The following is a 22,397-nucleotide window of genomic DNA, read 5'->3' as shown; positions in this document are numbered from 1 at the left end:
CTACCTTATCGTTATATAATTCAGAGGAAGGACTATATTTGTACTTTGCTTCTTCTCCAAAACGACTCTTCCAGTAATTATCCATTTAGACCACTATAACAACATCAATGTATTATCATCTTAATTTGAACCAAATTTGTAAAGTTTTTTAGATTTGGTTATTTCCCACACATTTATTTATATAGGTGAGAAAATTGATAAACTGTCAAAGCGGTGTGCAACTGTACATATGCACAGGCACACACCACAACCAGCCACTCATTTGTAGATCCCCCCAAATTTGTAATTTCTATTTTGCTTGTTATTAATTGATTCGCTACCAGTTCTCTGTCTATTAACCAAAGAAATCAAGCAGAACTGACATTTGATCTAATGAAAGGCCATGTCCTTTAACATTTGTATTACTTTTGCAATTTGTATTCAGTATTTATGAACCCAATGCATTTTTCCTAATGATGAATAAACTTATCAGTGCATTTTGTGTTCTCTTCAGAGTGATAGCTCAGCAGTTCCCTGCAGTTTGGGTAACAAGATGGTAAATGCATTGCCTGAGATCCCCGATTCGTCATATGCAGAGTAGATTCACTGAATGCAGTGGACTTGCCCACTGCTTCTAATAGGTCTACTCTGAGTAGGACTAATGTTGGCTTTCAACCCATAGTGATGCAAGCTTTTTTTTTATGAGACAAATCTGGGATGAGTTTCCATTGTCTTTTCATCACTGTTTCCTCCTTGACGGTCCAATGCACAAATTGTTAAATTATATGCAGTTTCCATAGAAGAGAAGCTGTGTTAATCTGCTGCAATGGTAACAACAAAGGTACAATTTTTCCCCATTGTCGCAGGGCTTTTCACAAGCAAAATGGTAAGAATCAGGCTGAGAATCAGGACACTGACAAACAGACAATGTCTATACTGCCTGACAGCGATTTTTCCATAGTGCACATTTTCCAGAACCGCTTGGAGACTATATGTGCTGACTATCCAATGTTCAAACTGCCTTATTTGTGGTTTCCTGTTCTGCACATTCTCCTTGCCTCTGTGTGAATGTGCAGAGCTCCTGGTGTCTGTGCACATTCTCCGCTGAATTCTCACATTCTCCAATGAATTAGTATCTATAGGGAGAAAATGAATAGGGTTCTTGTGTGAGACTTAATAATAAAGCAACTTACACCATTACAAAAATGTGAAACTAAATGATATGTGGTGTCCTAGATTGTTTTAACTGCAGCTGTTTTAATATTGCAGTGGTTCCTTTACATTGTGGTTTCATGGATATTGTGGTTTGATGTAAGCAGTCTCGGGAAGATTTTGTCTTGAAATGCAGCGTATAATATTTTGTTTAATATAATAAAAAATTAATGAAATCTGTTACATACAATAAATCAAAACACCATCCTGCAAGCTAAGGCTTTGGAAAGCATGAATCGACATAAATTCTTCCGTAGTTTCTTTTCTTCAGCATCTATGCATATAAAACTAATGGGGGCCCAATATGTGTCAGGCTGTTTAGGCCCCACTGCCTGGACTCTGAACACTGGACTACTTTCCCAAAAGCTGTTTCTAGATACCTCAGATTCTTAATACATTTCCCACAAAATGCAGGCTATTTTGCCTCTCTGGCATTTCTCGGGTAAGCCCTATCATTAAATGTTAAATATGTATTCACAGTTCATTTTAAAAATGAGAAAGCAAAACATTTATGCACAGACCAGATTTAGCAGAATTCAGTTCAGATGAATCATTGGTGGACAGCCTCCTAGAGGACTGCAGGAATATAAGCCCTACCCGGTATGTCTGGGAAAGAGCTCTTTTTTATGGTGATGCAAGAATACAAATCAAGAGAGCGGATTGTAATTACTACACTGCCACCTGGTGGTGAAGTGGATGAGGAGGCAGTTAAAGGACGAGGACTTCCTGACCAGAGAGTCAAAACTTACTATAGGTGTCTCATTGAGCTTGTTTACATGTGCGATTAGCATTTGCACCCAACATATCCGTATTGTCCTCGGTGCTTTGTCTCATTTCTAGTTAAAGGCAGAGTTGTCTACTCACCTGACTGGCGGTGGCACTCCAGAAAAGGTTTTTCGCTACTAGTTCTGACTGAACTTTTTAAACAAATGGAATCACCAGGGTTTGATTCTACTTTATACTACCGTTGAGCTATGCTAATGTTGTTGTAAGACATCAGTTGAATGGTAAACGGATTGATACATAACCAACAGTCCCTATCTAATAGGGTACCAAGGTATAGTATGAAGACAACTCTGTACAGGGTGCTAGGCTGAGAGGGCACATAATAATAATAATAATAATAATAATAATAATAATAATAATAATTGTTATGTAGTGTAGTTTCACCCTGGGCCAACAGGGGGATACTGTATATAGTTTTCACTCAGGTCTGTAGATAGTTTTCACTCAGGTCCGCGGCAGTTATTTTAGGCGGGAACTCTGGGCTGTTGTGGTTACAATGTTGTCAGCCGGCTGCCTATAAATACAGGCCGGCTGAGCTGTTCGTGTCAGTTCTATTTCAGCTTACCTTAATAAAGAGCTACTTGAAGAAATCGCTGTGCCGGCTGCTATGTCAACCCACGACTTAACACTGGCGACGAAGGTGGGATAGATGGACATCAGAGCACAGCCAGATGCGGCCAGCCTCTGAACTGAGCTGAATCACAGAGCGAAATCACTGAGCGAAATCACTGGGCAGAACCAATTCAGAGCTGACTGTTCTGGCTGGAGCACTGTGTTCCATCCATCGCCCTTCACGCCGGCATCGGGATCATGGCTTCACTTGTGCCTCTACCGCCGTTTGCGCCAGCCTCTGAATCATGGGACTCCTACCTCGCTCGGTTCGACTGCTACCTCCAAGCCAACGAGCTGACAGCAGTATCAATGGATCGGAAGCGGGGCCTATTCCTCAGCCTCTGTGGGCCTGAGGTGTTTGAGACGGCCCGAGCATTGGTTGCGCCTGAAGCAGTCCAGGCAACACCATGGGACACGATCCAAGAGAAGCTCCGCAACCACTACGCACCGAAGCCGTCCAAGATTGCTGCCCGCCATGCGTTCTACCACCGGAACCAGGCAGAGGGGGAGTCAATCAACAACTACACCACCGCCCTGCGACAGGCTGCAATGCACTGTGAGTTCCGAGACTTAGACGATGCCCTGATGGATCGAATCGTCTGCGGGGTCCGGGACATCCATCTGCAACGGCGTCTCCTAGCCAAGCCAGACCTCACGCTACAGAAAGCCATTGAGGAGGCTGTGGCCTCAGAAGCTGCTGAACGCTCCGCCCAGGAGATCCGCAAGTCCAGCAGCCCGCGTCTTGCTAGGGAGCCAGTTCCGGTGCATCATGAAGAGGCCAGCAGTGATGAGGCATCCTCCAGTGAAGACGATGACGTGCACCAGACAAAGCGGGAGCGCAGGAAGTTCCAACAGAAGTCCAAGGGCCAACCGGAATGTGCTGGCTGCGGAGGCAACCATTCCCGTGCCAAGTGTCGATTCAGAGACGCCATCTGTAGGAAGTGTTCCAGAAGGGGCCACATTGCTAAGGTCTGCCGATCGGCTCCGTCTGACACCCCCCCTTCATCGACTCGCAAGTCCAAGTCTTCACTCCAGTCTGCCAAGGAAAGTTGTTTCGCTCTCACCAACTGCCGCTGCCCGTCTGGAACCACGATTGGCCAAACCGACTCGCCTACGCGACGCAAGCTGAACGTCACAGTGCTCATTGAAGGAGCTCCATGTGACATGGAGATCGACACCGGGTCTGCCCTGTCCATCGTGTCATGGAGCACCCTCAAAAGACTGGTACCCAGAGTGTCCAAAAGGCAACTCGACTCTCACCGCGTACACCTGAGAGACTACCAGGGAAACGACATTCCCGTGGTAGGCGTTGGCCGGTTCCGGATCGCCTTCAAGGATTTTTCGGGCCTGCTCCGGTTGGTGGTGGTCGAAGGTCAGCGGCCAAGCCTCCTAGGGCTAGACTGGTTTGATGCCCTCGGCCTGGAAGTCTCCGGCATCAACTGCATCTCTAACGCAGAGACTGAGGGTCTGGTCAAAGACTTTGCCGAGGTTTTTGACGGCACCTTGGGCCAATATACAGGTACGCCCATCTCCTTTAGCCTTGATCCACAAGTCGCCCCCATCAAGCTAAAGCCACGCCGGGTTCCCTTTGCTCTCAAGGCTAAGGTGGACGAACAACTGGACAAACTGATCGCCCAAGGAGTTTTGGAGCCGGTTGACCACGCAAAGTGGGAAACCCCCATCGTCACGCCTGTCAAGCCAGATGGGTCGGTGAGAATCTGCGCTGACTACAAGTGCACGATCAACAAGGCACTTCAGCAGCACGCTTATCCGGTTCCTGTTGTCCAACACCTGCTGCATTCCCTGGGTGAGGGTAAGGTCTTCGCTAAGCTGGACCTTGCCCAAGCCTATCAACAACTGCCAGTCGATGATGCCACTGCTGAAGCCCAGACGATCGTCACCCACCGGGGGGCATTCCGTTGCCGCCGGTTGCAGTTCGGGGTGAGTGTGGCTCCTGGCATCTTCCAAAGCCTTATGGAGCGTCTCCTGCAAGGGCTTCCGGGCGTGGTACCATATTTTGATGACGTCTTGGTGTCTGCAGACTCACACCAGCAGCTGTTCGAGCGCCTCCGTGCCGTGCTGACCAGGTTCCAGGAGGCCGGGCTCAAGGTAAAGAGGGAGAAGTGCCAGATTGCCGTTCCACAGGTAGAGTTCCTGGGCTATCTTATCGATGCCTCCGGCCTTCATCCAACCACATCCAAGATCCGCGCTATCCAGCAGGCCCCCACACCAAAGAACAAAACGGAGTTGCAGGCATTCCTGGGGCTGCTGAACTTTTATAACATGTTCCTGCCCCACAAAGCCACAGTGGCTGAGCCTCTTCACCGACTCCTTAGCACTAAGACGCCTTGGGCCTGGGGTCATCGAGAGACGGCGGCCTTCAACGCGGTCAAGGCCCTCCTTTCTTCAGACAGTGTGCTGGTACAGTACAGTGAATCCAGGCCGCTGGTCCTTGCCTGCGACGCCTCACCTTTTGGCATCGGTGCTGTCCTTAGTCACCGTTTTCCAGATGGAAGAGAAGCACCGCTCGCCTACTTTTCCAGGACACTATCTCCGACGGAACGGAATTACAGCCAGCTCGACAAGGAGGCATTGGCACTTGTGGCTGGAGTGAAGAGGTTCCATGAATACCTCTATGGCAGGACTTTTGACCTCATCACTGACCACAAGCCACTCCTGGGCCTCCTCGCCGGTGATCGTCCAACTCCACCGGTCCTCTCACCACGCATGCTGCGATGGACTGTTTTCCTGGCTGCCTACCACTACCGGCTCATCCATCGCCCGGGGAAATCGATGGGCCATGCCGACGCCCTCAGCCGTTGCCCTCTTCCAGCATTTGTGGAAGACCCGGCTCCAGCTTCATCGCTCCTTCTGATTGAGGATCTTCCGGCAGCGCCTGTATCGGCTGCCACTGTGGCCTCCGCCTCTGCCCAGGATCGCACCATCAGCCGGGTGCTCAACTGGGTGTGGAGGGGGTGGCCACAAGGGCCTTTTGCATCAGAGTTCCAGCCCTTCGCAACCAGACAACATGAACTCTCAGCTCATCGCGGCTGTCTGCTGTGGGGAGACCGCGTCGTGATTCCCCAGGGGCTCCGTCAGCGCGTCCTGGAGGCTCTGCACGTTGGCCACCCGGGAATTGTCAAAATGAAGGCGTTGGCTCGGTGTTACGTCTGGTGGCCTAATATGGACGATGCCATCACTGCCTGGGTGTCCGCCTGTCAAGCGTGCCAAGAGTCGAGGCCTGCACCACCGGCAGCTAAGGGACACACCTGGGAGACGCCAAAGACACCCTGGTCGAGGGTGCACATCGATCTGGCTGGCCCCTTTCACGGCCGGACCTTTATGGTAGTGGTGGACGCCTATTCCAAATGGCTGGAGGTCGCCCTGATGCCCTCCACCACCACCGAAGCTGTCATCCGGGTGCTGCGAGGCCTGTTTGCAACGCATGGGTGTCCTGATGTCCTTGTCTCTGACAACGGACCACAGTTCACGTCAGGCACGTTTGAGCGGTATCTTTTAGGACTGGGCATCCGCCATGCCCTAACGGCACCTTTTCATCCATCCAGCAACGGGCAAGCGGAAAGAATGGTGCGCTCGACAAAAGAGGCACTGGCGCGCCTGGACCGGGGAGACTGGCATGAGCGGGTCGCCGAATACTTGTTCGTGCAACACATCACCCCTCATGCGGCCACAGGGAGGAGTCCTGCTGAACTGCTTATGGGCCGCCGCCTCAGGTCACCGCTCGACCGGCTACACCCAGACTTTGCCGTGGCTGAACCCCCAGGCTGTGCCAACGCACCACGGTCATTTGTCCCAGGAAACCAGGTCTTTGCCCGGAACTATGTGGGGGACATCCCTTGGGTGCCAGCCACAGTAGTGGGAGTCACTGGACCTCGCTCGTACCAGGTGGCACTCGAAGACGGACGCTTGTGGCGACGGCACATAGACCAGCTTAGGCGCAGGGTTGGGGACTTGGACACTACCGAGGTGCCCCCAACTGCGCTTGCGGCTCCAGAAGAGACACGTACAGATGGCGAGGCCCCACTTACACCTCCCTCGCAAACTGCCAGTGTGGAGCCGAACCAAGCCGTTTCAGAACAGACTCAGACCACTCCACTTGCGGAGGCTCCACCCACAGCAGCGGATCCAGGGGAGTTGGTTCCAACGCCACCTAGGGTCGCACCACAGCCTCAGCGAGAACTGTGTGGCCCTCCGGACTTGGCTACCAGTCCCCGGCGGTCTGGCAGAGTTTCCAAACGCCCAACTTATTTAAAGGACTATGTTGTTGGACAGGTATCACTGTTGGTCTAAGTATGGGAAATGTAACCGATATGCTTTTGTGCCTAATTGAACCATTACGCGTAGTGCTGTATATAAGGAAACCATTACGATTGTAACTAACGCCTTATCTCGGTGGGGAGGGGTGTTATGTAGTGTAGTTTCACCCTGGGCCAACAGGGGGATACTGTATATAGTTTTCACTCAGGTCTGTAGATAGTTTTCACTCAGGTCCGCGGCAGTTATTTTAGGCGGGAACTCTGGGCTGTTGTGGTTACAATGTTGTCAGCCGGCTGCCTATAAATACAGGCCGGCTGAGCTGTTCGTGTCAGTTCTATTTCAGCTTACCTTAATAAAGAGCTACTTGAAGAAATCGCTGTGCCGGCTGCTATGTCAACCCACGACTTAACAATAATAATACCTATATTTATGCAGGTACCTAGTGAAAATATTTAAAAGCAACTGTATCAAAATGAATTATTGTGAAAATGAGAAATACTGGAAGGAGGGTGCGACTTTTGTCTTCACTCAGGGCGCCATATTAGCAAAGCAATATTACCAAATCACCCTGGGATTTCTTGGTGAAGAAGGGCGATATATAAATTTAATAAAATAAAGAAGTAAAAAGCCTTTCCCTGGCTTGCTGAAGCTAAATAGGTGTCTGGGTCTGTTCAGTGCCTGGTTGGGGGCCTACTGGGGAACCACCCTTTGGATTCCATGACAGAAGAAAGGGAGAAAATTAATGCGAGAAAATAAATAGAAATAAACCATACCTTTCCGGTTGTACCTACGTGGGCACTGCTCCACCTTTTTCTTCTTCTTGTTTTGGCTTGTTTTACAACTAGGCTATTGAGCAATATATGTCTTAATTCATCTGCTTACCTATCTACCTATCTGGATTCGTACAAAGCTTAATCACCACAACTTTTAAGCAGTTTACATTTTTTAAAAATAATAATACAGTGGTACCTGGGTTAAGAACTTAATTTGTTCTGGAGGTCCGTTCTTAAACTGAAACTGTACTTAACCTGAGGTACCACTTTAGCTAATGGGGCCTCCCGCCGCTGCATAGCTGTCAACTTTTCCCTTTTCTTGTGAGGAATCCTATTCAGAATAAGGGAATTTCCCTTTAAAAAAGGGAAACGTTGACAGCTATGGTACCACTGTAATGCTGATAAGATCAGACCTTAAAAACAAATTGATTTTTTAATTCCTCTTTTAATTAGCCAATGGACCTGAGAAGGAAAAATGTCCATAAAATGTAGCAATAAAGGTTTTATGCTCTCTTTCTCACACATTATGCTGTTTCGATCCCCCCCCCCCCCGCTGCCCTGGGCACATGCCTTTCGCACACCACTCCTTGATTTGGGTCTGAGAGGACCACAGGTTTTAATACCCAATAGAGCTCTCTGCCAAGAAGCTTGTGTAAAATGCTGCATTTGGAGCACAGTTTCCTACGTACTTTGGAACTTTCTCAGCCCATAAGGCACTTAGCATGTAGCCCTGCCACCTCTTCACATGGAGGGTATAACTATGATTATGCTCTTTGCTGCTGCTGTTGTTAAATTTATTACCCACCCTTTGCCAGGAGGTAACAGGGAGAGTTGCAACAATCTTAAATTCAACATGAAAAATAATCAAATCACAGGAATAGGGTGGGTCCCAAAAGCACATCTCAGGCGTCCAAGCCAAAGCAATGAAGTGCATCTCCAACAGATTTCAAGAGCTGTATTATGAAGGTGCCAGACACGCCTCTGCGGAGAGGGGATTCCACAACTTGGGGGCTGCCACAGAGATTTCCCTCTCCCCGACCCCCCAACTTTCCTAGCTTCTGAGGGCAGTGGAGCTACCAAGAGGGTCTGCCCTGATGATCTTAAAACCTGACAGGGTCTGTTGGGAAGGAGGCAGTCTTTCAGAGATTTGGGGCCTAAGTTATACAAGCATTCCCAGTTAGACAAGCCTTTTGATATGAAACTATGCCAGGAATCCTGTTTTTTTTATTGATCGGTGAGGAGTTTGGAAAGCTGTTCCAGTCCTTGCTTATTTGAGGGTTAAATGTTTTGTTGTTGTTGTTCACAGAGCCTTCGTGGTTTGATTATGTATGTTTGTTGCCTAAGTTCCTAAGTTACATTTTGTACCATAGGAGATTTGTTTTCTGTTTTTCCTTATGTTTTGAAGAAATATATTCTGATCCCTGTACATATTTCTACATTTTGTTTTCTCTGCAGAATTATTGGTATGTTCATTTGCATGTTTTGGGCTGCAAGCCTATATTTACATACCCTTACTCAGGTGTAAGTATCATTCACTTCATACCACGGTAATGCATTCCTATTCATGTGCCATTGAAGTGTTGCTCAGTGTTCATTGTGTGCGTTTATTTCAAGGGGGGAAATGCTTAATTGTTAAGACCTTCCTCCTCCTCCTCCTCCTCCTCCTCCTCCTCCTCTTCTTCTTCTTCTTCTTCTTCTTCTTCTTACAAAGGTAGCCTCTATCTGCTCTTCTATTTGCTAATCGAGAGCTATTTGCCTGAAACATGTTGGGATTTATGCAGCTCGTTTAAATAAATTAAGGCCGAACTAGATGTGATGCTAAACACATGTCAACATTGAACAAGCCTGATTTTTGTTCTTTAAGCAACAGCTGTTGGGGCAGGGCAAAAGAGAGAGAGTGTGGGGCTCTGGGACACAGGGAGCAGGATTTAACTCTCTTTCCCCTGTCATGGTTCTGATAAAAAAAATCACTTCCCAAGCTGCCTCAGGACTGGAAATGTCTGCTTCCTTCACTAGACTAATAACACCATCAATAATGAGTGGTGGTGGTGGTAGAAGCAGTCTGCCCCTTTTCTTTTAGCTTGAAATGCCATGACTTAAACCTGAGATGTGCTCTGCAGCTGAGCTGTGGCCTGTCCCCCAAAATCTGAGCTTGCAGTCAGATGTAGCCATCCTACGGCCAGCGTTGGTCAACTGCTGTCAAGAATGCCAAAGGCAGCTATGGGAATCTGATTCCCAAAAAGAAGCTTATGAAACTGAACTGGGCGTTGGATGCTTCTCAGTATCACCTGCTGGTTGATGATCCAAACATTTAAAGGAACCAACCCACTAGATGCATTGACCTTGGTCAGGGTGGGTGTCAGGAGCAGGTCAGCAATAACTCACATGGTGCCAGTGAAGTTAACTATCTTTATTCAAAGAATCAAAACAGCTCAGGAAGCCAGGCCTAGTGAGTGTGGCAACTCTTCCCAGTAGGTCTAGCCCCAATGAGGCATTTGCAAGAACTGAAGGTCCCCACCTTCCCACAGTACCCTAAGTCTCCTCCTACCTCAGGTCCTTCCCAAGCAAGCCGAGACTTCGACACTTTGTCTGTCTTTGCTCTGCCCTCTTCATACCTCTTCTTATTCTGGGAGACCAGGGGGAGAGGAGCTAGTCTCAACAGGAGGGGGAGACCCCCTGGCCTCTTCACCAGCCTGCCTCATCTCTGCCTCTTGGTCTTCCTGCTGTCCAGCCTCTGCTTCTGTGTCTGCTTCTGCACTTCTCTCTGCCACAGACTCCACCTGCTCCTTAAACCCTGTTACCTCTTCACCTTCTGACAACTCCTCCGCCCAGTCTGCTTGCTCTTCTCCCTCTGACCACTCGTCATCATCCCACCACCCACCCTCTGGCTCTGAGCCTTCTTCCCATGCGGGTTCCCCAGTTGGTGCCTCCCACCAGTCTCTGCTTCCAGCCAATCCATGAAAACGTCCATGGATATGACACCACAAGTGACTGGTTTTCGTTTTTGAAGATGAAAACCATAAGGCAGGCCTTGATTAGGCTCAAGCAAAACAATTCTTCTCTCGTGAAATGCACACTGAAAGAGCTCTTTGTATCTGATGGAATACTGAAACAGGGCAGAGAGAATCGCAAAAGACAGTGACCTTTCTCCTATGTTAATATTTAATCAGGCACTTGACCTCCAGGATTACAAATTAACAGTAATTGGGCCCCAAAAGATTTTCTCTTCCTTACAGAATTTTTTTTTATTATCCCTATTTGAACATGCTACTAAATTAGTTCTACTATTTTTAATAGAAGAGAATTTGTTTCTAAAAAAAATACAGGTAAGACACAATGTTAAGCTACTCACCCTGCCTTTCTTTTTTTAAAAAAAAATAGATATCCAGATGTACCTAGAATTGCCACCTGGCCAGATTTAAATTGGCTTGAGCATAAGTAGAGATGGGGTGAAATTCATTTGAATAAAAACCTACCTAATTTGCACGTCCCACAACAATACATAGACCAAAATGCAGCTGTCCTTCAGAATTCCCACTTCTCCACATGTTGCACTATGCATTTCTCCAACCCAGAACTGCGTACAAAAATGCATATATTAGGGGAAAGTCTGCATGAAGATGCATATATTAGTGAAAACAACATACAAAAATGCATTCTGTTTGGGGAAATGCTTGCAAAAACGTGCTGGGCAAAATTGCATCCAAAAAAGTGTATATTAGGATAAATTTTCACTTAAAACTGAACTTTCATGAGGGTTTTGAAACCACCTCTCAGATTGACACCTGGCACCAAAGCCACTGGGGCATAAAGTTGGACACCAGTTGGCTTTTTGCAGCCATGGTGTCTAGCTATACCATTTCTGGGTTCAGAAGCAATATTTCTAAATAATAATATTATAAATACACAAAATCATTTTAAAAAATTATGACTGGACTGTGTCCATATTTTTCCTGAAAGCACAACTGAGTGGTCAAACAAACTGTGGCTGGTGTCAATAAAAGTGCAATAGAAATGGCCTGGGGCCTTCGCAAGCTTGTGTGTCACTGCACACCCACACCCCAAAATGGCTGAATTATGATGCAACATAATTCATATTGATGGCTAGGGTGTTACATGCATTCATAACTAATATGAATAATTCATACATTTCCGTCTCTGCCCATATGAAGCAGAATGTTTATTGTGGATAGACTTAAATTTCCAGGATAATGTGCAATCTTACATCCTTATTTTTATTACAAACCTCCATAGCGTTTATGAATGTCAGCAGCAGTGCTTTCCTGTCTAGATGCATTTTTATCGCATGATCACCCAACTTCTGAGGGTCCCAATCCATTTCCAGTTCTCTTTAAGATCGCCATCTCCTGGATCAGCTCACATGTTGAGGTTTTCTAGGAGGCAATAAGAGAAATCGACAAGTTGGGCAGCTCCTTGGGACAGGGATCTTCCTCGTGTCATGGAGCATCGCACCAAAAATCGGCTGCTTGTGGTGACTTAGTTCCACTACTACTGCAAAATGGCCCTTTGAATAACAGGTTCTTATTCTCGGCCTAGTCTTATACAACTGATATAAATCAACCAGGCTGTCCCTGATAGCAGGAGAAAGGGACTTGTTCAATCCACACAGCAGGGAATTCAATTAACATGTGGTGTTATTACTCATTGCAGGACCATGAGGAATCCCAAAAGGCTCTGTCAGCTTGCTTTACTTCTTTAAGTCTTATTTAACCATATACTCTCTTCCAGAAGGCTGAAGCCTCAGAATGGTACACTCTGGAAGCAAGTTAGGCAAGGCCATTTTTTTAATAAAAAAAACAACCTAATAGTTGTATGGCCAAATGGACACCTAGTGTCAGATAGTGGGCACCTGGTAGATACAGTTGGGACATATAACTTTCATATAGTGAAATGGAGAGAAAAATGTCAGGACATTGTGAATATGAAATCAATTGTACTGGATACTTTTCAACTAAGAGTAGACCCACTGACATTACTTGACCTAACTTAGCCATGCTTATTTCAAGGAGTCTTCTCTAAGTAACTTAGTTGAATCACATCCAATTGTTTAAGCACTATTTTTAATATATATATATATATATATATATATATATATATATATATATATATGCAGGTTTTGGTGTCTTCGGGTGTCTTCCCGTGTAAGAGTTGGGGTGTCTAGGCGACGTTTCGACGAGGTCTCACTCGTCATCTTCAGGCTGGTGCTTTCGGCTTCTTGTTACTGGAACAGAGCAGGATCTCAGTGTTTGAGTTCCTATAAATACTGTTGAGGGGGTGTGGTGTACTTAGTGGTACTCAGAATATCACTCAAGAAATCACTCAAGATATCCCTCAAGTAATTAAGGAACAAAAGAAGAAAAGGCACACTAACCTGGGAACTTCCTCTCTGCCCAGAACGTTGGAGGCTATACACCACACCCCCTCAACAGTATTCCTGTACCCGTGAAAATCTACGAAAGCATATATATATATATATATATATATATATATATATATATATATAATGAAGTCACAAGCCTAATTTGAAACACTATTGTTAGTTATATACTAAGTATATCAGCAGTTATATATAGATATAAAAACTCCAAGAAAAACATTTTAGTATTAGGACTTTGCAGTGGATTCAAGTGAATCTTGAACTGAAGTGGGATCATTTGGAAAGATTCCAGACTTGTCGAAGGCAAAGTGGGATCTGTCCAATACACCCCAGACTGAACCAAAGACTTCTGAAGTGCCTCATGGCTGCATTGTAGGTACACACTAGACACCCATTTAACATGTCTTATAAAATGGCCTGTGTCGTGCAAGTAGGGTGGTATGATACTGCTTTATACTAGGATAAGGGCCTAGTCTTTTCAAAACCTGTCACTGCTATAGCAGTAGCTTTATCTATCCTGTCCTAAATCAATTTATCTGCAATAAAAAGTTGCATACCCTGAAAGGGCAGGGTCCCAAACCACATGGGCATTTCCAACACACAGCTCCTCAGTAAAGTCTCGATGAAAATAATGTGAGGAGGGGTGCCACAGTTTGTTGGTGAATCAACTGCTTTGCACGCAGAAGGCTCAGAGTTCAGTGCCTGGCAAGTCCTGTTAAAAGGATTGGATGGGTGATGGGAAAGACTAAGCGCCTGGAGAGTCCTTGCCAATCAAAAAGGATGACCACCTACATACGCTGAAAAAATGCACAAGGGGGATTGTGGGGCCTTGTTGACTCACCCCATCCACTACACCACATTGCCACCCAAGCATTCAGCTGGCTTGTGAAGGGACTCTGTGTGTGTGCTGATGTACCCATGTAGACCACCTTTACATGAAGGGGGATTCTGATTCTGATTCCTCCGTTCCTTGAAGAGGACACAAATACAGTGGTTCCTTGGTTTAAGAACAGTCCTGTTTAAGAACGATTCGGTTTACAAACTTCGCAAAACCGGAAATAGTGTCCTGGTTTGAGAACTTTACAACGGTGTAAGAAAGCGCACCTCGGTTTTAGAACGGTTTCAGTTTAAGAACGGACTCCTGGAATGGATTAAGTTCATAAACTGAGGTACCACTGTACACATAGAGCTGTTTCATATGCTAGCTCAACATGCAGATGCTGGGGCAGGTGGGGAGGATGAGTTTGCACAGCTCTGCCAGTCCCTCACATGTGCTTTCAGTGCATGGGAGGTGTCACCTGCCCGCCCACTCCCAATAAATAGACAAATAGTTTGTGCTGTTATAAGGCAGCTTTGTTCCTATGTGTGTTAGGACTCCCCTGCCCCCAGAAGGAACCGACAGCAAAGCAAGTGGAAATACTAACCCAACAATATCATGCAATGCATTTTACTCCCAACTATATATAACTGGTAAAGCACAGGGTGGAAACATGGCAAAGCTTCCTTCTGGATAGTGTATTTTGAGTTTGATGAAACATCAAAGGTTGAGTTAATGGAGGGGGTCTAGTTTGCAAAGTGTGTAAAGCCTTGCCAGCCACTGTCAGCACTGATTGTATTGAATGGGTTTCCATTGATCATAGGTTTTAAAGAGGGTGATCTAACTGATGGTCCAAAGGGTAAAATTAGATGTGAGGATGGAAGACCCCTTTTTGCACAACCATCCTGTGAAAGGTAGGGAAGCTTCACTATTACAAGTAGCATGTACTTGTACTGAACCCTCCTTCCTCTCCTGCCTTATCTCCCCTCCATGATAGTTGGGCTGAGGGCTGCAGTTGGGTTTGGCCAACTCATTCAGGGCCACATGCCAGCAGTCGTGGCCAAAATAGTCACACTCTCTGTGCTGACACACATGCATGCATCCATGCACACACCACATTCTGCTCCATCACAGCTTCCTCTCCACCCAGTGCAGCACTGTAATGGACATTCAAGTTGTCCCATCATCATGCTAGGCTGGGCAGAGAGGCTTAAACCTATTCTCCCAGTGCCTTGATGGGGAGGACAATCTTTATCTCTGTCCTTCAGCAGAGCCGAGGCAGATATTTTCCTACCCATCACAGTATGGCAGCTGATGAGCAGCTTAAAATGGCTTGGCAGGCCTGAACCAGGCCACGGGTTCACTGCTACATCAATCATCCACTTTTCTCCCTTCCTGAGCCAATTCCAGTATTATGGCTTCTGTTTCATTTCTTTCCATATATATACACCAGAGCTTGTCGGGGCTGGAGGGGGAAACCCCGGCTGCTCTGCCGGCACCCGGGGTTTCCCCTGCCAGCCCCAAAGAACGGCTCAGGAGCATGCATCTGCGCGCAGCCTACCTGGTGCTCCTGGGGCTGGCGGGGGAAGCCCTGGCTGCTCTGCCGGCACCCGGGGTTTCCCCCACTAGCCCCAGAGAGCAGCTCAGGAGCGTGTCGCACTCCGGCAATTTAGCTCCAGGGGCCAAACATTCGCTCTATAAGACGCACAGACATTTCCGCTTAGTTTTTAAGAGGAAAAAAGTGTGTCTTATGGAGTGAAAAATACGGTATCCTGTGTCCAATATTTCCTCAGTGCCAGTGGCCAGATTGTGCTTGGCTTGGAGACTTTAACACATGACAAAATACAGCTCCTGACATTTTTCTTCTCAACCAGTGATGCTGCGGAGGAGCAATCCAGGGAATCCCAGCTCCAGGACTTTTTTTCATAGCAGGAGTTACGACATCATCTGTCAGAGCACCAGGGTAATTGAAAAGACTGCCCTTGCTCTGGCGAATGGGTGAGATGACATGAGCCTTTCAAGTTTGCTTGTAACAATTTAGCAGAAAAGGAAACAAGAAAATTGGGGAAACAATCATACAGAGGCTGGATACGTTCTTTTATTTTACGAGGTTTCTCCTTCACACCAGCAGTTTATTTTAAATAATGCTTTTTTGCAGGATTGTATGGATTTCCCTTTAAAAGCCATAACAAAAGTTTCTAGGGGACCATATGCCGGCAGTGGGTGTATACACACCACTCTCTCGCACGCAGGCCCACCTTTTGCTGAGCCGTGCAAATCAGTTGAGGAGGGACTTGTTGCATTCTGATGCATTCCCATCAGAACGCCAGGCTGAGGAGAGAGGTTTAAACCTCTGTATTTAACGTAGCACAACATTTTGCTGCCATCACCACAATCAATTGAATATTGAAGGGCCATCAAAAATTGGAGGGGGGCAATTTGAACCCCGGGACGCGGGTGGCGCTGTGGGTAAAACCTCAGTGCCTAGGCTTGCTGATCGCATGGTCGGCGGTTCGAATCCCCGCGGCGGGGTGAGCTCCTGTCGTTCGGTCCCAGCTCCTGTCCACCTAGCAGTTCGAAAGCACCCCTAAGTGCAAGTAGATAAATAGGTACTACTTTATAGCGGGAAGGTAAATGGCGTTTCCGTGTGCTGCGCTGGTGCTGGCTCGCCAGAGCAGCTTCGTCACGCTGGCCACGTGACCCGGAAGTATCTGCGGACAGCGCTGGCCCCCGGCCTCTTAATTGAGATGGGCGCACAACCCTAGAGTCGGACACGACTGGGCCGTACGGGCAGGGGTACCTTTACCTTTTAATTTGAACCCCTAAGCAAAGTGTTAGCCATCTACAAGATAAAGGTTGCATTTATCTTTTGCTAACATCCACTGTGTTTTACAACTTGAAGCTATGCAGTCAGAACTGAGCACCACTGAGTTCAGCTTATTACCAGAAAGTTGTTCATAACTTTGCAGTCACGGTAATCCTAATATATTGGTTATTATGCTATATACTGCTGGTGTGTGTGTAATAATGGATTAACACAACTGCCTGCAATTTTTTGGATTTGTATTGGAAGTATGTCTATTAAATCTTGACAGTGTGACTATGGAGACTTCACGAGGAGCTCTTGCACTTCAAAATGTACCACTCCACCATTATTCCCAACAGCATTGTACTTCACATTATATACAATATGCAGCTACTCCTACAAATATGAAGTCTTTTAGAAATGTGCAGGTAACGATTGTTGACTTGCTCTTTGGCAGTTTGCAGAATTTCTCCCTGCATGCCGTGTTAGCATAGCTCTTTGATGCCTTCTGATTGATTCTGTGTTTCTTGGTGACATATCAGTGTTTGATGATATTCACATGCTCAAATCATCAGATTGTGTGTGCATTCTAAGACTGAGCGTATTCCTTTTGGCCCTGCATTTGACATCATCACTAGGTGATGTGCTGGCTCGAAGTTCAGAGCCATGGCATCTTTTTGTGCTTCTTAAAAGTCCACATTTGATGTACCCCCGATGGTGTCTTTCCAAGTCTTTTATTGCATTTCCCACCCTGCCAATGATTTATGGCTGGTTTCAGCTTTGAAGTTACAACCAAAGAGAAAATCAAGAACTGCGTACCCGCCACATGGAAAGGCCTGCTTAGCATCTTTTTATTGTTCCGCACGTACATGTTCTCTACCATTACGGTTGTTATATTGGCCACATATATAATGCACAGAAATTTAGCAGATCTCCCACCCTTCTATCTGAATGACTTGTGAAATCTTGTTGTTTTCTTTTGATGGGGTGGGTGGGAATAGTTGTTTCTCTGGTGATGACATAGGTTTGGGCTCCAGATCTTTCCGTGTTCTAATACAGTGGTTTCCAAATCTATCAGAGTAGAACTCTCCCCCCCCCCCATGCCTGTCATAGAAGCCCTACATATCTGTCAGGAAACCACTGCAAAAGATTGGGGTGCACTCAGCTTCCATTACATACCGGCCTCGTTTGTTGGACCTTCCTATTATTCCACTGGAATAATAATAATAATAATAATAATAATAATAATAATAATTTATTTATACCCTGCTGTAATGTGTATGGGTTGCTCGTGCGTAAGTTGCCGCCTCTCCAGGCTTTGTTGCCTTGCTAAACCTTTCAGTCTGGGCAGCCCTTCACTTCGTGGCTGCCTCAGTCGCTAGTAGAATCCGTCAGTGGGCGTTTCTTAAATCTTTTCCAACATAAAAGTTGTTTGACACCCAGTCTCCTCCTACTCTCTCTGCGCGGAAGTCTTCTGCGCAGGGTGGGCGTGGGTAGCGGAGGACCCGTGCTCTCCCCGCTGGTGTCCGGTGAAGAGTCCTGGAGCCCTCTCGCCGATTCCCCCATCAGCCCCTCTATATCCCTGGTGCTGCGCTGATTTGCTTCCCCATCTGCGGAGCTGCCTCTCTCCCTGCTGGGCCCTTCTCCAGCATCATTTGAGAGCCTTCCCTCCGCCTCTAGCTCCGATGTCAGTTCCCTGACATCCACCTCCCCCCCAGGACCGCCTCCACCCCCGGCCCGACCTGTTGACCCAACTTCGTCCCTTTCTTCGGCCGACGATGCGGGGAACCCCCGGAAGGAGCTGTCGCCATCCTCTGAGGATTCAAAACCCGCTTCCCACCCGCTCTGATCCCTTCCCGCGGGGTGGACCTCCCAGTCTGATTCTTCTTCCTCCGAAACCTCTTCTCCCTCCCCTTCGGAGACAGAAAACCCCACAAAATCCTCTTCATCGTCTGTGGTTCCAAATTGCTCCTCCCAGAATCTCGCTAGTGGTTTGGGTTTGTCCGGGAACAGGCGGTGGAATTCCTCCACCAGATACCCGTCAGTGATTGCCTCCGCGGGAACCCACGTGTTTTCCGACCCGGGTTCTCCCTCCCAAGCCACCAAGTACTCCACCTGGCGCCCTCGCCACCTTGAATCAAGTATTTCCGTGACCAAGTTGTGGTGCTCCCTCTCTTCTACCTGCGGGTGTGTGGTGACTTCTCCCTCTCGCCCCGGGAATCCCCTTCCTTCCCTGTACGGTGAGAGTAGGGACCTATGGAACACCGGGTGTATCTTCATGCTGTCTGGCAATTTGAGCTTGAATGCCACGGGGTTCACCTGCTGTGTTACCTCAAACGGTCCCAGCCGCCTGGGTTGCAACTTCTTGCAACCCCCCTTAAACGGTAACCTTTGGGTTGACAACCACACCCGATCTCCCACCCGTATGGTCTCCCCTTCCCTACGGCGCTTGTCTGCCTGCCTCTTGTAAATTTCCTTGGCCCGCTCCAAGTTCATCTTAAGTTGCTGGTGCAGGGCTTCCATTTCTTCCACAAACTGCTCTGCTGCCAGTACACTCCAACCTTCCTCCCCACTCCCCGGGAAGGCCCTGGGGTGACACCCATAATTGGCCATGAATGGGCTCATTCCCGTTGACACATGTTCAGCGTTATTGTATGCAAATTCAGCCAGCGCTAGTTTTTCTACCCAATCATTCTGCCTCTCGCTGACGTAGCAGCGTAGGTATTGCTGGAGAATACTGTTCACTCTTTCTGCTTGCCCGTTGGTTTCCGGGTGTCTCGCCGTTGAGAAGCCCACTTCGACCTGCAGCAAGCTTATGAGCTTCCTCCAGAAACGGGGAGTAAATTGTTTTCCGCGGTCAGAGATGACCCTCGAAGGAGCCCCATGCAACCGGAAGATGTGATCGACAAACAACCTGGCTGTTTCCTCTGCCGTGACCACATGTGAGCAAGCTATAAAATGGCACATTTTTGTTAGTAGATCGACCACTACCATGACCGCTGTCTTCCCCCGGGACTTGGGCAAATCGGTCATAAAATCAATGGATACCACCTCCCAAGGTTTCCCCGGCGTGGGTAAGGGTTTATTTTTACTTCAACTTCAACACAGCTGTAGCAGGGGTCCAAATCTAACCAGAGAAGTGACACTGGGGAGCAGGACTTTAATCCTTTCCTTGACACCGTTCTCCTGATCTAAGCCACCCCAATGCACTCCATCCCTGACCCGTTGTTAGCGCTTTCAGCAGAAATGGACATGCATTTATTTCCTCCTCCTCCACCTGCTTTGTTGGAGCTAATAGATTCAGGACAGGGATATTTAGGTCAGGGAAGCAGTATGGCAGAAAGAGTTTAGAAAACCATGCCAATCCCTTATGGATGCTTTAAGTAAAAAAATAATAATATATGTTCATTGTCTGGCATAGTTTAGGGAAGATTGTCTGACAGAGATAGTAGGGTGTCCTGCTTAGAGTGTTGGACAAGGGCTAGGGGGACCCTAATTTAGATCCTCACTCAGCTATGACCGTGGGCATCTCTTACATAGCCTAGCTCACAAGGTTGTTGTGTAGATAAATAAGGTAGCGTGTGCACAGCCATGCCCTCCTTGAAGGAAAGGCATGTTATAAATGCAATAAATAAATAAAACCACTAATCTCCTTACTGAGGAATCTCTTGATGAAGAACCTAGCATGTAGCATACCAACCATAGCTGTTGCAAGCACAAATTCTTTATTATCGATGAATGTATAAAAAAGCAGATCTTACCACAAATCACAGGGTTTGGTTTTTAAATGCTAACAATTATTAGAATGTTTAGGTTTTATTTTTTCATTGTGCAAGAGCTTTTCAATGTACCATGAGCTACAGACATCATTTGAAATGTAATAGACTGAACTTGATAAAGCAGTCAGAGGAAGGAAGAGCCGTAGGTGAACTTGGGATGGCCCTTGCTTGTATGGTCTAGAAGGTAGTTCCCATGCACATGAATGGAGCTCCCATTAATCTCTGTGGATCTTGTGCTGAATAATATCCTGGAGGATTTTTGCATAAATGAAATGTATTGTTACCTACTCTAAACCTTCTTGAAAAATTTGATTCCAGGCTAATGCTAAGATAATAAATCAGGATATCTTACCTGGGGACATTTAACTTTCAAAATTCTGTGCATGGTTTCCCTTTACAAAACCATGTTGACTTTTCTCTGCCAAACTATGAATGCTGGTTGTTTCTTGACTCTGCTTTCTGTGCCCAGGCACACACTAGCTAATAATTTGTTATTCTGGCAACCTTTTAATAAACCACTAATGTTGCATACGGAAATTCTCTTTTACCATTTCAGTGGCAGAGATTGAAATGACTGAGTGAGATTTAAGCACATTAACTGCTCCCACTGAAAATCACTGTGCTTAAACATGTGTAAATCTGGTTAATATTTACTCAAAATCCTTGTAATGAGGAATAATATAAGAAACGTTTACTCTAGGGTTTAATTATGAACATCTAACAGTGCAGTCCTATATACTGAGTAACCCTAAGATCGACTTCTGAGTAGACATATACTGGATGGGATTGCATTGTTTGTTTCTATATGTTAAATATACTATTACCATGCCACCATCCTGTTTCTCTATTGCACGAAAGGTAGTTTCTATCCATAAAATGGGTGAGGAAATCCACCTCTTCTTCTTAAAGCATAAGTATCCTCGAGTTCCCAAACTAGGCATCATCCATTCATGGCATTGTATCATTCCTGTTGACCCCAAAGTCAAGGTGTGTGTGTGTGAACACAGTGACCAGTCTTAAAGGCATGCTTAGACTGCTCAAGAAAAGAAATAACCTCCAATTTTGAAAAATGTAATAACTATTGACTCCCTTGTGTGTGTTTTACCATGTTTTCCCAGGCAAATTTGTACTTGACAGCCATATGTCCTTTAAAACAGATCCATAACTCTTCAAATAACCCAGATCATTTTTCCTCAATCTCTCCCTCTCTCCCTCTCTCTCCTTCTTTCCCCTCAATCTTTCTCTGTCTCCCTTTTTAATGCCCACATCTCCACTATCAGGAACAAATATGATTTCTGATTGAACATCACTTTATTTGCCAGTTCTGTGGTCTTTTCTTATCTTGTTCCACACTTCTCAGGCTTTGTGGTTAAATTATGTATTAAGGTCAATGTCAAAACACGGAAGATCTGTAATCTACAGGGAGCTCCCTTTTATTCGTTATTACAGTGAAGGCTGTGCGCAACTGTCAGGGAGCTTGGGATGTGCTCAGCATGAGGCTTGCTACACAGCAGGGCTCTACAAAGCCTCTCTCCTTGTTCTCCCAGGATGAAACCCTTGATAGATTTACCCAGATAACCCATCTCACTTTAAAGCTCTCTTGTCTCTGCTTCAATCTGAAAGCTGTCAAGTGCACCTATATAGTAATGTCATAAATCAAACGTAAAATGTGTACACTGGAGACATCACGAGTGTCATGTATTCACTTGTACTTTGAGATTTTCTAAAGTAAAATGGTGTCAGAAGAAAGAAGGCTGGGAGGGGTGGGCTGTATCCTTCTTTTCCTGTTCCCCCTTAAAATAAAATACAAGACTGTTTGAAAAAGGTTCACGGTAAACTTTTTATTATTATCATCAGCGTGGGTGGGGGGGTACTTTTGTAGTCTACACATTTTTGTTTATCCTAAATTAATCAGGGACAGCTATTTAGTAAACAAAAAAAGGAGGGGGGAGAGAGA

The 22,397-nt window shown here is 46.4% G+C and overlaps 1 long non-coding RNA gene across 1 annotated transcript; it reads left to right on the top strand.

Annotated features, from left to right (window-relative positions):
* Positions 1-1,901: 1,901 nt before the first annotated feature.
* LOC310706411 lies at positions 1,902-11,994 on the top strand. The gene is made up of 3 exons (XR_014525850.1): positions 1,902-2,248; positions 9,096-9,161; positions 11,895-11,994. It is a non-coding gene; the product is annotated as an uncharacterized lncRNA (long non-coding RNA).
* The last annotated feature ends 10,403 nt before the right edge of the window (positions 11,995-22,397 follow it).

The sequence above is a fragment of the Podarcis liolepis genome (assembly GCF_965112155.1).
Source record: "Podarcis liolepis genome assembly, chromosome: 4".
Classification (NCBI taxonomy): Eukaryota; Metazoa; Chordata; class Lepidosauria; order Squamata; family Lacertidae; genus Podarcis; species Podarcis liolepis.
The sequence above is the reverse complement of the archived record's forward strand: the minus strand, read 5'-3'. Positions and strand labels throughout refer to the sequence as shown.